At 39.6% G+C, this 17734-nt stretch overlaps 1 protein-coding gene across 1 annotated transcript in view; it reads right to left on the bottom strand.

Annotated features, from left to right (window-relative positions):
* Window positions 1-17734, bottom strand: part of NLGN1 (neuroligin 1) — a 1016073-nt gene that overhangs the window by 737408 nt on the left and 260931 nt on the right. The gene's annotated exons all lie outside the window — the stretch shown is intronic.

Below are 17734 nucleotides of genomic sequence, written 5' to 3'. Positions count from 1 at the left end.
ATGTTTGGCAAAAAAAAATCGCAAAAAGCGTATTTTGATTGGTTTGCGCAAAAGTTATCGCGTTTACTAACAAAGGGAAAGATTTTTGTCATTTTTGGTTTTTTTTTTTTTAACGCGTAATGGCGGCGATCTGCGATTTTTTTTCGGTACTGCGACATTGCGGCGGACAGATCGGACCCTTGACTGACATTTTTGACACTTTTGGGGTTACCAGTGACATTACTGCAGTAATCAGTGCTATACATATGCACTGTTACTGCAAAAATGACACTGGCAGGGAAGGGGTTAACTTTATTGGACAGGGAGGGGTTAAGTGTGTCCTAGGGGCGTGATTCTAACTGTGTAGGGACATTCCTATTGGTGTAAAAGCAAAGATCAACCGTTCTACATAGTAGAACGGACAGATCTTCACTTTTACACAGGGAGAACTGACAGGCAGCTTGTTTACACAAGCTGCTCTGTCTTTCTCCCTTCACAGGAGCGATCGCAGTGTGACTGGCGGACATCGAGTCCGCCGGTCACACGCACTGACTTGCCTGTGAACGAGCCGCGGCGGGCGCGCGCCTCGGCGGGCACGCGCCCGCCCGCGATAGGCTCGCAAGTCAGTGACAGGCGAGTGACGTACCGATACGTCACTCTGCCTGGCCGGGGCTGACCGCCGCAGTATATAGTCGTGCGGCGGTCGGCAACCGGTTAAACATGGCCCTCTTGTAGCTATACCAAAACCTCTGATAGGTTTATTTTTTTTCAGTATGCCTAATAAAAATATACTACAAGCTTAAAGCTGAATTTTAGGCAGATAAAAATAATGCAAAATGAATGTAGCTTAAATGTATTTTTTAAACAAGCATTGTAAATATTTAATTTGGACTTGGCCCTGTACAGCAGTGCTCAGACTGACAGAGTAAGAATTATTATATCATATTTACAGCCAAAACACTTTGTGGCTGCTCTACCACAACCAATTAGATCAGAGGAGAATTTCAACTCAATAGAATGATTATGAAACATGGAATATCTAAGGTTTATAGAGCAATCATGGAGTTGGGTGGGGGTGGAAGTGCCTGTATTCATTAGAAAATGGGAAGAGGAGCTGGGTAGGAGAATAGAGGAGCAACAAGTAGTTAAAGTGCTGAGAGTGGCACACGATTGCGCAATTGAAATAAATGCAATAGACATTAATTATAACTGTTTAGTAAGATGGTATATAACACCTGTGAAGGCCCAAAAATATGAACAAAGTAACTCCTCCTTATGCTGGAGAGGTTGTAACCAAAAGAACACTATGACAAATTTTTGGTAGGAGTGTAACATTTAGGAATATTGGCAAGAGATACAACATTACATCATCAGAGAGATTACAGGAGAGCAGATACCAATTGACCCATGGGCATGCCTATTCCATAAAACAAATAGTACAAAAAACAATATAAGAGAACCCTGGTACCACATTTAATAAACTCAGCGAAAGTAATGAGACCTAAAAAATGGTTATACCCACTATAAAAGAATGGTGTAAAAGAATAGATTGTATTTATAAAATGGGATATCTCTGTACTAGAGAAGAGGGTTAAGTGGAAGGATTCAACAGTACATAGGAAAATCGGATGGATTTTAGGAAAACTAGGAAATGTGTAGAGAAACTATTAGAGTAGGTAGGGGGAGGAAGAGAGGTGGAAAAGACAGATGGGGGAAGACTATCACTAGGAAGGGGGGGGGGGGTAAGGGCAGAGGGAGGGGAAGTAATGGAATGGAATGTTTAATATTGTAATTTATATTTTTATTGTAAAACCAAATAAAGTATTAATAAAAAAAAAAAATGATCATAAGGTGCTAGTTACATCTGATGCAGTGCGCATTTGTAAACAAGTGATATGCTGATCAGAGGAGACAGCAGAGTGACATAGAGATAAGTTCACCAAACATGGCTGTGCAATGTAGCATAAAAATACAATTCCTTTGACAAGTGAAACAGCTTTCATATACTGTATTTATTTAATCTGTATATTGCGTATTTTGCCTGGAGTTCAGCTGTAAGGTCCAACTCCAGAAACCTAAAAATTCTCCCTTTTAACAAGACTTTGCCTGCACTACAAGAGTTAACTGCTTGTTTAAGTCTAGGGGGCATGGAAAAGTAGATTTACTCCTATGCTCCGCTAGACCAGTCCCCACAGTATTTTCTCCCCCATGCTCAAGCAGTCTAAGGTCCTCACATAATCAGGAACAAAGAAGAGTCCATAGCCCTGCATTGAACGTGAAGATCTGGAAGAACAATCCACTTTGCGTGGGGGAGCACCATCTGCTGGAGGAGTGGCGAATCAGGTAAGTAAAATGTTTTTACTGTCCTCTAAACCTAAACGACCAGTTAGCCCTCACAGTGCAGGTCGAGTTTTTATTTATTTTTCCAGAGTCAGGCTTTAAACTACCAGCAAGAGTATAAATAGGTATGATGAAAGTTTGAGAAAAGGGACTTCACACGCTCAAATGCAGTTTCACCCTCTGCATGCCTTGGGCTCTGCCCAGGCCTCTGACTTTATAGGCCTAGGTGCAATTTCACTCTTAACCAACTGTAATAACACCATAGAAGGAAAGATAACATTGTTGATGGAAAGGTCTATAACGCATCCAACATTTATAAATCCTGTATAATAATTTATGATAAATCCACATATGATATCTTTATTGCAAATTCATCTTTATCTTGTCGTTTGCAACTATAATTAAATTGACAAACAACTTACCAAACAAACATTTAGAGGTATCTATTTCCACAGAAGTCATAATAGTTTTGATAAATATTTCTCCTACTGGCATCTCTAATGTAGTTCTAGGCTCTAGGCTATCTTGAATATTTTTTTGTTTTTACCAATGTAGCAAGATACGTCACATATTGCACAGGAAACATTTTTCATCTTTGTAGAACATTTGGTAAAAGTATGTATAGTATTTGATAATAATCAGTACAACATAGCTACTCACTAATGCTAAACTTAGCTATGAATGCATTCTTAGGATTAAACAGAGAGGCGGAATTTAAAATTAGAGACTAAAAAATAAGTCAGGAGTCACAGCTAATGGTTCATAGTCAAGGCAGAAGGTATGAAAAAGGGATCCACAGTAATCAATACACTTAGCTGTAGAAGAAGACAAGATAAAACTTCACCGAAATGGCCAAGCCTGACCAAAATGGCTCAATAAATTTTAAAAAATGTATATACACAGAAGCATCTGATAAGTGAACTATGCCCAAAATAAAGGCATCTTACATTTTTTCTAAAGCTCCATTATAACTAAGCGATTTCTACTTTAAAAAGGAATAGCCTTCACTGCGTTCAGGTTCTTACATTCCCCTCCTCCACCTTATGTAGAAGCATTACTATCAACAGAAAAAGATGTGCGACTTTTTAGGTGCTTACAAGCCTCAGGAACTAACACAAAACACTACAATATTATTATTAAAATGTACATGTTAAAAGCATGCAATAAGCTATATTGTGCATCAAAGCCACATGAAGAGAGCATATTGTGGAGCCATGCCCCTCTGAAATAGTATTTAAATAACCAAAAAATCAAACAGATATGTAATGGATGTTATACATAGTAGCAGAAATGACTTAGATGATGCTGAAGAGTGGGGAGCCAGGGGATACCGTGTCTCAATTCATTTTACAGATACAGATTACGCTTCTTCAGGAGATTTTAAAGGTGCTGGTGATAAAGGATCACCTTATGTAATAATTTAGACCTTATGTAATAATTTAGAACTTTCTGATTCTCACTGTAACATGCAACTGGAATATATTTAGCTGTTAAGCTCTGGGATTGCTCTATGAGGATTAACCAATGCTTATATGTAAATGGCAGTTTTTCACTTGGCAGGTAAGTAAAAAGAACAGTGAGAGGAGTCTTCTGCTATTGCTGAAGGTTGGTTATAAAAGAGGGCTACACTCTGAGTAACACTACATTAAAGTATCAGATAGCAATACGGATTGGTTCTTTATTTATCTCCAGTGTAGTAAATAATTTTATGTAATATGACTACAATAATAGTCATAAATTCTGGGATGTTGTAGTGATACTACCAAGAAAGCTTCACCGTGCAAAAATGACAAATGCCCTTTAAAGCCACTCACTTTTTATTCTGAAGGTTTTATGGTTTGGTATGATTCTAAATATCTGTAGACTACACTATATTACCAAAAGTGTTGGGATGCCTGCCTTTACAGGCACATGAACTTTAATGGCATCCCAGTCTTAGTCCATAGGGTTTAATGTTGAGTTGGCACACAAATTGGGCTTCAATTAAGGGAGGAGCACCAATTCTGGAAAACCAGGAAAGAGAGTTTACTCAAATCTGAATATTGTTTCAGTTGGGTTGTTGGGGAGGCTAACACATGATTTAGATATGAATTTATAGATTGTACTAAAGTCTAATTTTTTTATTATAATTCAAATTATGATTTAAAATGCCCAACTACCTGTCCTACTACTCCCCCTCCCCCATAACTAAACACTTGCCTGATTGCATGTCAACTATCCAGCACTGTCTCTGACTCCAACATCCCACCCCTCACTTGCTAGTTTCACAGGAGAAACCATGGGCAGTGAAGCCATAGGGGGATTGGGAGCATGTTTAACCGGTGCTGTGTATGTCTATGGTGCAGGGCCAGATGAGGAAGGGAGGATCCCACAGTGCCAACGTGGACTGTGAGAAAAGGAGGAAAGTGACAATTCTGTGCAATATTATTGCACTGAGCAGGAAGTGTCACCTTTTTTATTTAAAAAATTGACTTTAATGTTACTTTAGTTGTTTAATGCTCTTTGTAGTTCTTGAGCATTCATGAGAGGCCAACGGTCACTATACTTCATGTAATTTCATGCTTTAGTAAAAAAAGATTCATTGTCCACTGAGCAGACAGAAGACAGGGAGATAACACTGGAAGCTGTAAAGCTTAACCAGAAAATAGTGGCGGTATCTGCCTGTTGTGCAGTGTGGCAGAGGTAAGTGAACTGGAAAGCTACCTGAAAAGATTTCCAAAGCATAATGTAGAAAAAAGGAAAAGCATTTCACAAATATGTATTTTCTCAAGTTATCTAGGATGTCTGCTTTAAAAGATGTAGTTATTAAAGAAGCAAGAAAGGATTAAAACATCAATATTAACGTAAGCTTTTTCAGCAATTATTCCTAATAATTGTAATGGAAAAAGCACATAGCATAGCAAAAAACATTTATATGTTTTAGTAATTGTAGTTAGAGAGCAGGAAATCATTTCATCCAAACTGGGACTAATCCATTGGAGGTGTGAATTCATTGTGAACCTCTAGTGGTTTGTACTAAAGGTTTTACACTACCATGTGTAAGATTTGGATGTCAGAGAGGGCCTTTCCCATAATTCCTTTTATTTGTTCTAAGCATCCTTTTGCCAACTGGCATTTGTAACAGCCAGAAATAAAAGCACTGTAAATAAAATATAGCAGTTGCCTTTTTCGGTGTGTGCGCCTAGCTTCGTGACATGGTGCTTCTCACAGTCTACTGCGCTACAAAACTTCATTGAGATACAACAGATTCTGCTTAGTCTATGTGGACTCAAATGACCCTGCATACCCTCATTTTTTTTTTGCTATTCTTAGAAAAAAACTACTAATACCTACAATTTAACTTTTTCCAACATTTTATTGCCATTCAGAAAGTATTCCCTACATCTTTGTATATATTGTGGTTTCATTGTGTTCCTTGATATGTGTTATATGCTTTGATATGTCCCTTGATTTAAAAAAAATAATAATCTAATTTGGTTTTAGTGTTCTGGCATCATGATCATACTGCAAAAAAAGAGCAGTTATTTTGTGCCTGAATTATGTTTCTGCCAAAGTTGCGTTAAAGGCATGAATGTGAACCCAATTTTCACCCCACACCAAACATTCTTGCAGTGTGTGTCAATGAGTCAATATTTCTTTTTCATCTATTCTACAGACTTTTTCTTGCTCTCTTTTCAATATTTTTGTATATTCAAGGTCTGAAAAATTCCTGTGTTCCTTGATTTGTAATTGGTACCTGTGGAAACAATGTAGCCACCTGCAAGCTTTCCTCTGCAAGTCCCAGTAGAGCAATTGGCTGTGATCTGCATTACATGACACCATTTCGTCATTTCTGTACCCTCCTAGAGCCCAACTCCAGGCTGCCCCAAAAAAAAAAAAACTAAAATGCATCTGTCAACCCAAACATATACTGTACAAAGAGGTGGGAATGCTGGTGATGTCATTGGAATGACATAATTGGACAATGATGCCATCAGCACTTGTGTCCCTTTGTTTATTTTCAGCTGTTGGTTAGGGTACCTACTGGACACCAGCTGAATGGGGTGGGAGGTGAGTCATAGGTTACTATGATGCCATCTGTTACTGACTCAGAGCAACCAAGGAGCCTTGGCAGGAACCCATCAGACTTAACAAAAAAAAAAATGAAGAGCTCTGGAGGAGACCCTGTACCAACTATTCGATGTTAGTGCAGCAATCTCCCTGCTAAGCTAACCTTTTGTGTTATTCCATCCCACCCGCCAGAACACACTGGTCAGCACTCTCAGTCATTGGCTGAGAGCGCTGATCAGCAGACCTTTTTCGGTTCTGCTCCTTCGACAGAAACCGGGCATTCGTCCAGCTTCTGTCGGACCAGCTCCCATTCACACAGGCCAAATGTCAGCCGGTTTCTATTGAACCAGCCGATACCACGTGACATTTGGCCCGTGTGTACGGGGCTTCAGTTCTTTCAACCCTGCATACAACAGAAGATTTTGTGTAGAAAGTTATATAATAACCCACAATTCCGTTTAGTTCAACCAATACAAAAATGTAAATACATAGAATAATTAAACAGAAAACCACTATATACAGAACTCCACAGTTGATATAGAATAAGTAAAAAACAAAAAAAAAACCCTTATAAAGCATAGAAGTGATCCACATTTCACCTCCCCTCTTCAGCAGTATGGAGTTGGAGCTATCCCAGTCATGTGACCACAGTAAAAAAAATACTTACAACGGTAACATACTTTTATTGGTGAATCTGTGGCCTTTATATTGTTGTAATACCCCACAGATATAATTCCCTGACCCGAATACCTTCACTTTATGGGTGTTTTAAATTAAACAAGCAAGCAGTTTGTTTTTGGTCGGCATTCGAGGAAATAAAGCAGCATAACACCAGCACAGTTTATGACAAAAGTAATTTCACCCCTGTACTTTTACTACAATTTATATGCTGAAGAAAAAAGTAATATGATAGAATTTATCAAACCTTTCTTCACAGTGTAAGTCAGCATGCAATACCCAACAGGGAATGAAACCTATCTGTCTGTGGCACATTCAACAATAGAATCTTTGTATGCTTCTAGTTCTCTGTCTTGGAAAAGAAGCAACTGAAATGGTTCATTGATAAATGAAAAAAAAAAAAAAAAGAAGTGATGCTTATGTTGTATCCTGGTAAACAATAGGTAGGACATCTAAGAATGAGTGCAAAATAGGATATACATAGATGTAATGAATATATATGAGATATTCTCTTCTACTAGGGGAGTAGTGATAGCATGCCTGTTAAAAAAAAAAAGAAGGACATGTGAAATGCGCTTTATTTAGAGGTTTGCTTTAGAAAATCTGAGCTTTTCCCAGGCCTATTTACCTTAAAATTGAAGTTTAAGTATGGCGATTTTTACATGGCTACATTGGTGCTGCAATGTATAGTGTTAAAGCTGAAGTTTAGCTTTGGCACTCTTTATAGCTTGGGCCAGCTTGGACCAATGTAAGTATGTATGTGTCATACCTGTGGGATCCCTGTGGAAGCTGGATATCACTATAAGAGACACCGCTACTCCAGTGTTCTGTGACATTTGACTACCCTGCTGCTTAGTGAATACAGGGGGTCGCTCAAGCGGCATGGGCGTCATTCAGGGACCAATTTGCATTTTCTCAGAGAAAGCAAAGTGTTCTCGGAACAGGACCACGAAGATGGTGGAGATCACTGGAGTAGTGATACCTGAATAATTTCTAGCTTAAACAGGGATCCCACAGGTATGGCACATACATATCCACATTGGTCCAAGCTGTAAAGAGTGTCAAACCTAAACTTCAGCTTTAACAATGTATACTTTATTCCATGTTCCTGTACTGCCTGTCTGTAATTAAAGCATATCTAATCCCAAAATCAAAAATGGTATTAATTGAAGCCTTCCAGCAGTGGCTGCATTCGTTTTAACTATTCAGGTTAAAAACAATTTTGGGTATAGAAAATACCTGTTAAACTGGCTATATATAAATTATTGCTAGTTGAACAGCAATAAAAATGGTCTGATTCCCCCCTATACAGACATGTAAGGTAGATGGGAGAATCATTGCTTCTGTGGAAGAATGTGCTTCTGTGTTCTGATAGTGGGAGCTTTCCCCACTATCAGAACACACTGATCAGTGTTGCCGACTCTAGCCTGTGGCACTGATCATTTGAGAAAAACCTGAAAGACTGGTTGTAGAGAAGTAGAACGGTAGATCGACTTCTGTACAACCTTCCTGCCCATACATGGATCAAAATTCAGACAGTCCAGAAATGCAGTATCTTTGTCACCTCCTGTGAGTTTAAAAGAAAGAACAAGAGGTCTTATCTCTATTGTGTAGACCACTATTCCCATCAATTCCCCAATGTAATGGCGATGAACAAAGGTGCACACATTTGAAGGCAAGCATGTATAACAACCAGTAATGGGAATAATGCCATTATAAGTAAACTGCATTACTAACTGCATTACTTTTGTAAGTAACAAGTAATCAAATTAATTACTGTTTGGCCCTTAGGAACGCTGTTACCGTTACTGACAATAAAATGCAGCGTTACTATAATTAATCGGTGGGCAAGCAGGGGGCGGCCGCAATGAGAGGGAGTGTGTGGAGCTGTGAGCTGTCAAACTGATGTTGGAGTGGGCGGATCAGATATGTGGGGCTCCGCCCATTTGCCCCGTTTATTAGTAGCAAGCCAATGGTTTCCCTCCTGGCCTGGCATTAGGTGTGCACCCCTTCCTGCCCTCTCCTCTAGTCCTCTCTACAGTGATGTGAATCAGTGGTTCTCCCCTCTGCAGACACATACACAGCCTGCCAGGATTAGCAGGTCACACACAGGGACTCCGCTACACCCTACAGCACTATCTGGGGATAAGGACAGGATGCAGACTCCCGCTCATCAGGGACCACAGTGGACCCCGTGGACTAACAGCGGCACCGGGAGCTTCCTCCAGGATCTTCAGCAAATGAATGCGGAGGCGTACCTGTGCAGACATGTCCCAATCAGTGACACAGAGGCTGCAGAGAGGAGCTCCCATTCATCTCTATCCAGGACAGGTACAGGACTGTGCACTTTTCATATACATAGTTACATAGTTACATAGTAGGTGAGGTTGAATAAAGACAATAGTCCATCCAGTTCAACCTGTGTAGGCATGTGTGGCTGTAATCATCTCCCATACCCCTGAATGTTCTGATCCTTGAGATGTAAGTCTAAGAGTCTTTTGAAAGCCACCATACTACCCGCAGAAACCACCTCTTGTGGTAGAGAATTCCACAATCTTGTTGCCCTAACAGTAAAGAACCCCCCGCGTTGCCTGAGGTTAAAACGCTTCTCCTCTAATCGCATTGTATGCCCTCGAGTCCTCATGCAATCCCTTCGAATGAACAGCTTTTTTTCTAAGCTGGGATCCCCATTAAGATATTTATAAATTGCTATCATGTCCCCCCTCAGACGTCTCTTCTCCAGGGAGAATAAATCGAGCGATTGTAGACGCTCTTCATAGTCAAGGTCCTCCAATCCCCTAATTAGTTTAGTTGCCCTTCTCTGGACTCTCTCCAGCTCCAACACATCCCTCCTGAGGACTGGCGACCAGAACTGGACGGAATACTCCAGATGCGGTCGGACCAGAGTTTTATAAAGTGGAAGGATTATAGTCTTATCTCTGGAATGCATCCCTTTCTTTATGCATGCTAATATTCTGTTGGCTTTGGAAGCTGCCGCTTGACATTGCATGCTGTTTCCTAATCTATCATCAACCAATACTCCCAGATCCTTCTCCATTTTTGATTCCCCCAAGGGCTCCCCTCCTAACGTGTATTGTGATTTTATGTTTTTAGTCCCCAAGTGCAAAACCTTACACTTCTCCACGTTAAACCTCATTTGCCATGTCGTTGCCCACTCTGTTATTTTGTCCAGGTCATTCTGCAGGATATCTGCTTCATGTTGTGAAGTTATTGCCCTGCCCAATTTTGTGTCATCTGCAAAAACTGATATCGAACTACTGATCCCGACCTCAATGTTGTTTATGAATAAATTGAACAAGGTTGGTCCCAGGACTGAGCCTTGGGGGACCCCGCTTACCACCTCAGACCAGTCTGAGTATGCGCTGTTTATTACTACCCTTTGGACCCGCCTTTTTAGCCAGTTCCGTATCCAAGAGCAAACCCTGCTATCGATACCTGCAGACCTTATTTTATAAATTAAGCGCTTGTGGGGAACTGTATCAAACGCCTTAGCGAAATCCAAGTACACCACATCCACTGGTCTCCCCCTATCTAGCTCACAGCTCACCTCCTCGTAGAATGTAAGGAGATTGGTTTGACAAGAACGCCCATTTGTAAACCCGTGCTGATTACTGCTGATGATGTTGTTGTCCTTAGCAAACTCTACAATATAGTCCCTTATCATCCCCTCCAGAAGTTTACATACTACTGATGTCAAACTGACAGGCCTATAATTTCCCGGGATATGCCTCTGGCCCTTTTTGAATATTGGAATCACGTTAGCTTTCTTCCAATCCCCTGGTACATCTCCTGTCCTAATACTGTCAGCAAAGATCAGGAACAGTGGTCTCGATATAACTTTACTGAGTTCCTTGAGTACTCTCGGATGTATGCCATCTGGTGATTTGTTTGTGTTAAGTTTATCCAGCCTTTCCCTGATTTCCCCCTCTGTTAGCCATGGTGGCAAGTCCTGTTTATTACTACTAACCATACAGTCATGGTCAGTGTACCCCTCCTTTTCCTGTGTAAAGACTGACGAGAAAAAAGCATTTAGCACGGTTGCTTTTTCAGTGTCCTCTGTAACCATCCTCCCATCATTGTTAATTATGTGTGCAATATGCTCTGCCTTAGTTTTTTTGCTGTTGATATATTTAAAGAATTTCTTTGGGTTTTTTTTACTATCCTCCGCTATTTGTCTCTCAAAGTTGATTTTAGCCATCTTGATTTCTTGTTTACTTTTCTTATTTGCCTCCTTGTATTGCTCGAAAGCCGATACTGTGCCCTCTGATTTATACTTCTTGAAGGCCAATTTTTTCCCCCTAATAAGTTTTATGATGCTACAGTTTAGCCAGCCAGGTTTGGCTTTGTCTCTTCTAAATTTATTTCCCATAGGAATGCACTGCAAGATGCCTTTGCCTAATATGTTCCTAAAGCATTCCCATTTTTCCTCTGTGGTCAGGGATCCCAGGGTTTGGTCCCAGTTTACCTTTTCCATCATTGAGTACAATTTTGGAAAGTTTGCCCTTCTGAAGTTTAGGGTTCTTATGTTCCCCACTTGTCTTGTTATGTTGTTATTTACACTAAATGTGATCATCCTGTGATCGCTAGAGCCCAGGTTGTCCTGGACTCCTACCTCCGAGATTATGTCTGGGTCATTAGTGAGCAATAGATCCAGGACTGCGTTTTCTCTGGTGGGGGAATCCACCAACTGTGACATGTAATTATCCAGTAAGGTTTCCGTGAATAGGCTGGGCCTTCTGTGAGTGTGCAGTCCCCTCTTCCCAGTCAATGTCGGGGTAATTGAAGTCCCCCAATACGATGACTGATCCCAATTTTGCCACTTTACCCATTAGTGCTAAAAATTCCAGCTCTACCTCCTCCCCTTGGTTAGGTGGCCTATAGCAAACCCCCACAATTACTTTCCCCTTTTCTCCTTCCCTATGGAGTTCAACCCACACAGATTCTAAATCCATGCTCATCCCATCCGTAATGTCACTCCTTTCTGTCACCTTTATATTGTTCTTGACATAGAGACATACCCCTCCCCCTCTTTTTCCTACCCTGTCCTTCCGGTACACCGAATACCCTTGGATATTGGCCAGCCAGTCATGTGAGGGGTCGAACCAAGTCTCTGTTATTCCCACAAGGTCTATGTCCTCCTCATGTACTAACATTTCCAACTCATCCATTTTATTAGCTAGGCTCCTGGCATTAGCATATACACCTCTTAGTTTTAAGGAAGTTAAGCGCAATTGGCGGTTATGTTTATTCCTGTTTGGTCTGAGGTTCTCCCGCACAGACCTGCCAATTGACCTTGTGGACCTACTGTCGCTGCTGACACTACGGCTGCCTTCAGTCCTCTGCTTCCTCCTGACTGACTCTACTTCTGAGCCCTCCCCCCCCGTCTCCTAGTTTAAAAGCCCCTCCTCTGCTGCTGTCTGAATACTGCACCAGTCACTGACCTGAGCCCACATTGTACCCATCACTGACCTGAAGCCACATTGTACCCATCACTGACCTGAAACCACATTGTACCAATCACTGACCTAAGCTCACATTGTACCATCACTGCCCTGAACCCACACTGTACCCATCCCTGACCTGAACCCACATTGTACCCATCATTGACCTGACCTGAACCCACATTGTACCCATCACTGACCTAAACCAACATTTTACCCATCACTGACCTGAACCCACACTGTACCCATCATGACCGACCTAAACCCACATTGTACCCATCACTGACCTGAATTCATACTGTACCTATCACTGACCTGAACCCGCACTGTACCCATCACTGACCTGAACCCACATTGTACCAATCACTGACCTTAATTTATACTGTACCAATCACTGACCTGAACCCACACTGTACGCATCACTGACCTGAATCCATACTGTACCCATCATTGACCTGCATCCATACTGTACCCATCACTGACCTGAACCCATACTGTACCCATCACTGACCTGAACCCACACTGTACCCATCAGGGCCCGACACACTGCTCCCCCTGCTGACACACTGCTCCCCCCCCGACACACTGCTCCCCCTGCTGACACACTGCTCCCCCCCCCTGACACACTGCTCCCCCCTCTGACACACTGCTCCCTCCCTCTGACACACTGCTCCCCTCATGTAACAAAGCCATTACCGGCTTGAACAAGCATCTGATCAAACCGATCCTGGTTTGATTGGATGCTTTGGAGGCCAGAGGAGAGACATGGGGTCTAATAGAGCCCAGATTTCTCCATAAAGAGGACCTGTCATGGCCCATGCTATCGCAAGGGATGTTGTTCATCCCTTCTGATAGCAATAAAATAGAAAAAAATGAAATGTAAAGATACCGTGTAAAAGAAAAAAAAATGTTAAATAAAATAAAATGTAAAACTTTTTTTTTTTTAAAGCTGCCATTCCCCTGTGCTTATGCCCAATTGCCAGATGCAGAGTAGTGCAACATTAAAATAGTGTAGATAGTGTACAATGTTTTAAAATAATATTTTTTTTAAAGTAACGCAACAGTTACTTACCCTGGTAATTAGTTACTTTTGTTACTGACGTAACTCAGTTACTTACTCAGTTACTTTTTTTGTGAGAAGTAACTAATAACCATAACTAATTCCTTTTTTTTTTAAGTAACATGCCCAACACTGGTAACAACCATGGTTGTCCCACAGATGCAATGGAGAAATAAGTGTATACACTAAGGGACAGAAAGTATGTTATTAACAGGATTACTAGCTGATAATTGAGGGGAAAATGCCCGACAAACAAGTAAACTAATGAAGCTTCAACTTCTAAGGATTGATAAATTTTTTTTGGGGGGGGGGGTGGCTTTAGCTGTTATACCGCTTTAAGCAGTGGGTGTGTATGGATTATTTTTGGAGACTAAGGATATTGTTTAGTGTCATGTTAAGGCTTAGAATGTATACCCACTTCTTAGATTTAGCTTCTACGCATGTCATTATTGAAAAATTTTCTGTGAGGGATTATACTAATTAGACATATATTTTCTTTTGCAAAAAAATCAAGCAACCCACCTACAGAATATCCCTGCTGATGCAGAAGTAATAGGACCTGCGACACAGAAGGGGAGTACCAATATTACAGCAACAGAACCTGACGCTGTAAAAAAAAAAAAAAAAGAAGAAAAGAAAAAAATAAATAAACAAATAAATAAAAAAATAAAATGGGATCAGTGGTGTGGCACAGGCGTGTTGTATACACAAACACTTCAGTGGCCCCACTACACTGTGTTACAAAAAAGAATCACAGCACAGCACTACACTGGCTGCACTACTCTGTGTTACACAAAAATCAGCACATTAATACAAACTTAAGTTAAACCCATGAATGATTAAATTAGATTCACCCTCTCTATTTTCCTTGTCACCAGTATCATTGAAAATGAAATAAAATCCCAAGTTTTGAGTTGTCAACAAAACAGGAGTAGATGGAAAGTCTTTCACTGGGGACACTAGTTTGTGTTTCACCCATAGATTCCTTCACTTTGGATGGGTTTCCTCTCATTTCCTGTTGTGTTCCTGTTGTGTCTATGGGACAGGAAGGGAAGGAAAATCTCCCCAATGGGATACAGATGGCAAAAAAAGAAACAGACAGTTGTTATAACCCTGTACAATGAATAAATATAGTTCTTTATCTTACATTGTCACTTGTGTGTTCGCAAGAATAATATATTTCTCTGCTAAAAAAGAAATGTATTATTCAATGTATATGATCAATGATATGTATACAAAGTTTTAACCTCCCTGGCGGTATGAATATGTCAGGAATTCTGTACCAAAAGCGGTACAATTTTTTTCATGGAAATTTGGCGTTATGTATTATAGGCCTACAATTCTTGGTAATTACTGACTTAAACCTGACCAAAAGAAGACTCTAGTAGATATCCCAGATGTGATAAATTTGAAACACAAACGCATGCATTATAATCTAATCAATAATATAATTTTATTATATAATACATAATATAATATATATATATATATATATATATATATATATATATATATATATATATATTATATAATAAAATTATATTATTGATTAGATTATAATTCATACTATATATATATATATATATATATATATATATATATATATATATATATATATATATATATATATATATATAAGTGTGTATATATATATATATATATATATATGTGTGTGTGTGTATATATATATATATATATATATATATATATACATATATATATATATATATATATATATATATATAATATAAATGTTATGTGTGTGTTTGTGTTTTGTGCAACGTTCAATGTTTGAATTTCCCTCCGTAGTTCCGCTCCCATGCAGCATTGCTGCTGCAGGGAACGGAACTAGGAAGTCATCAAACCGACGGAGGACGGACGAGCGGCGGGGATCTCAGACGGCTGGCGATCACAGCAATGGGAGATCGCCAGGAGAAGGTAATAGACACCGCTGCGCGCTCTGCACATCCACCCCGAGCGTGACTCGGGGATACCGATAACAGCATAGAAAATCCACCCCGAGTCACGCTCGGGGATACCGCTAGCCAGGTTAAAAGATGACTATTCTTTTTATATAGCTATCCATTAAATTACTCATTCTCCTTCTCACCTAGCACTCTCTCCTCACCTGGCCATGCTCCTACTGGATTCATTGCTATCTCTCCCCCCAGTCCCTCGCTTCTTCTGAGCATGTATGGAAAATGCTCATTCATTCCAGAAAGGCCATCTACTGTGGTGTTTTCTGAATATGGATAGAAGTAAGGGACTTGCCAGAAGTATGGGACTGATGGCTGTGTGGACTACTATGGACTCAATTGTATGGGCAAATAGGTATAAGACTTTGGGCGGGGGTTAAATCACTTAAAAGATAACTGTATGGCAGTACATAGTTATCTGTATGTGCTTCACAGCTTTTCTAGACCTAATTTCTCAAAATGTTATATCAGTTTTACTGAAAAGGTGCAATTTAAATTTTTGTATTTTAAACTAGTCACATAAAAGAACTTGCATCTGCAATAGTCATAAAAAGGGGTAATCTTGAATATGCTACATAACGGACTTGATTTACTAAGGCATTTAGTACGCAGTTTACTTTGCAAGGGAAATTACACTTTGCAAGGGAATTTTCCACAGAACTTAGTAAATGTTGTAAAATTCAATTTTCCAAAGCATACCCAATTACGTGTAAGGAAGCATGCTTGCTTGCACATGATTAGATGATGGAAGTCAACAGAGCTTCTCATTTACTAAGCTCTGAGACAAGTTCCCTTGAAAAGTGCAGCTTTCTCTGCAACGTGAACAGCTTATTTGCCTTAAGTATATCAACCCCAATGTGTGGTAATTTGTACATATTTTGTGTCTTTACCTATTATGTTTAGAAAAAAAAAATAAATAAATAAAATGTGAAAAAAATTGTTTTTAAATTAGTCTTGTAAATATGAAGCAGCATGTTTTAATATATATATACAGTATATATATATATATATATATATATATATATATATACATATACATATATATATATATATATATATATATATATATATATATATATATATATATTTTTTTTTTTTTTTTTTTTTTTTTTATTCTTCGGAATATGGGGAATCTCAGCACACGGTTTCACATGTTTCCATTGGTTCTTCATATAGCCTGTTGTAGAAAAAAATGTTCTGTTCACACAATTTAATAGCACACAGGTAACGTTCATGACTCATGACTGATTGGTCATTTAGCTTGGTCCAAGGTTCAAGTCTGATAAAACCTTCCTCATGAAGGACTGCTTCTCTTTACCTGAACCATAGGGTCTGGGAATCCCCCCTCCCCCCTTCTATTCAATGTTTATTTTGCCTTTTCATTTTGATTGTGCCTCCTTAAGGGTCAAGGATAGCAGAAATAAGTGTAGCAGTGTGTCCATTGCTCAGATGCATTTCCAGGCTCCTTTAAAATGTATTTCCTGCCAATGCCCAGGGAGTAAAGGTTCCTCAGCAGTGATCTGCAGCCAAGTGGGAGGCTCTCCACTATCAGAACCAGTAAGCAAGCAAACAGACCAGAGCCTAATAGCATACAGCTGCTCCAAATGACCCACCTAATGTGGGAAGCTCCTCCCTGATTGTTACCAGTGTGCTCCAGTTGCAGTGGGATGGGCATTGGGCCTTGGATCCCAATGGTGTTATCAGAGCTACCCTGGACATCACTGCAAGGAATGGTGTTTATGGAGAATTACTGTTTGTGTTCAGAACTGTATTTTTGAAGTAGTAATTCTAACCTTGGCTCTTTGATGTTATATACTTTATTGAAAATTATGCTATGCATCAATGTGTTACCCTGGTTGACCCTGAGAGATATTGCTGTGAAGATTCCATGTTTGTGCCATGTTCATGTTTGTGCCTCGGCAATGTACGTATGTTTTTTCTATCCTCAACCTGTTTTTCATTATTACTTCTAAATATGCACTGCAAGCTACTGTATCTCTATGTTTAATCATTCTGACAATTACCTATGTATAAGGATAATGGGATCTTTACTGATTCCTATATCATAGTGTATGATAATAACACATTTATAACCACATTTATATTGAAACCCATATAGTATTAAAGATAAAATATATTGATAAATTAGGGTGATATATATATATATATATCCCAATGTATTATCCATA

The sequence above is a fragment of the Pelophylax lessonae genome (assembly GCF_965119305.1).
Source record: "Pelophylax lessonae genome assembly, chromosome: 3".
NCBI lineage: Eukaryota > Metazoa > Chordata > Amphibia > Anura > Ranidae > Pelophylax > Pelophylax lessonae.
This window is presented reverse-complemented; position numbering and strand designations above follow the sequence as displayed.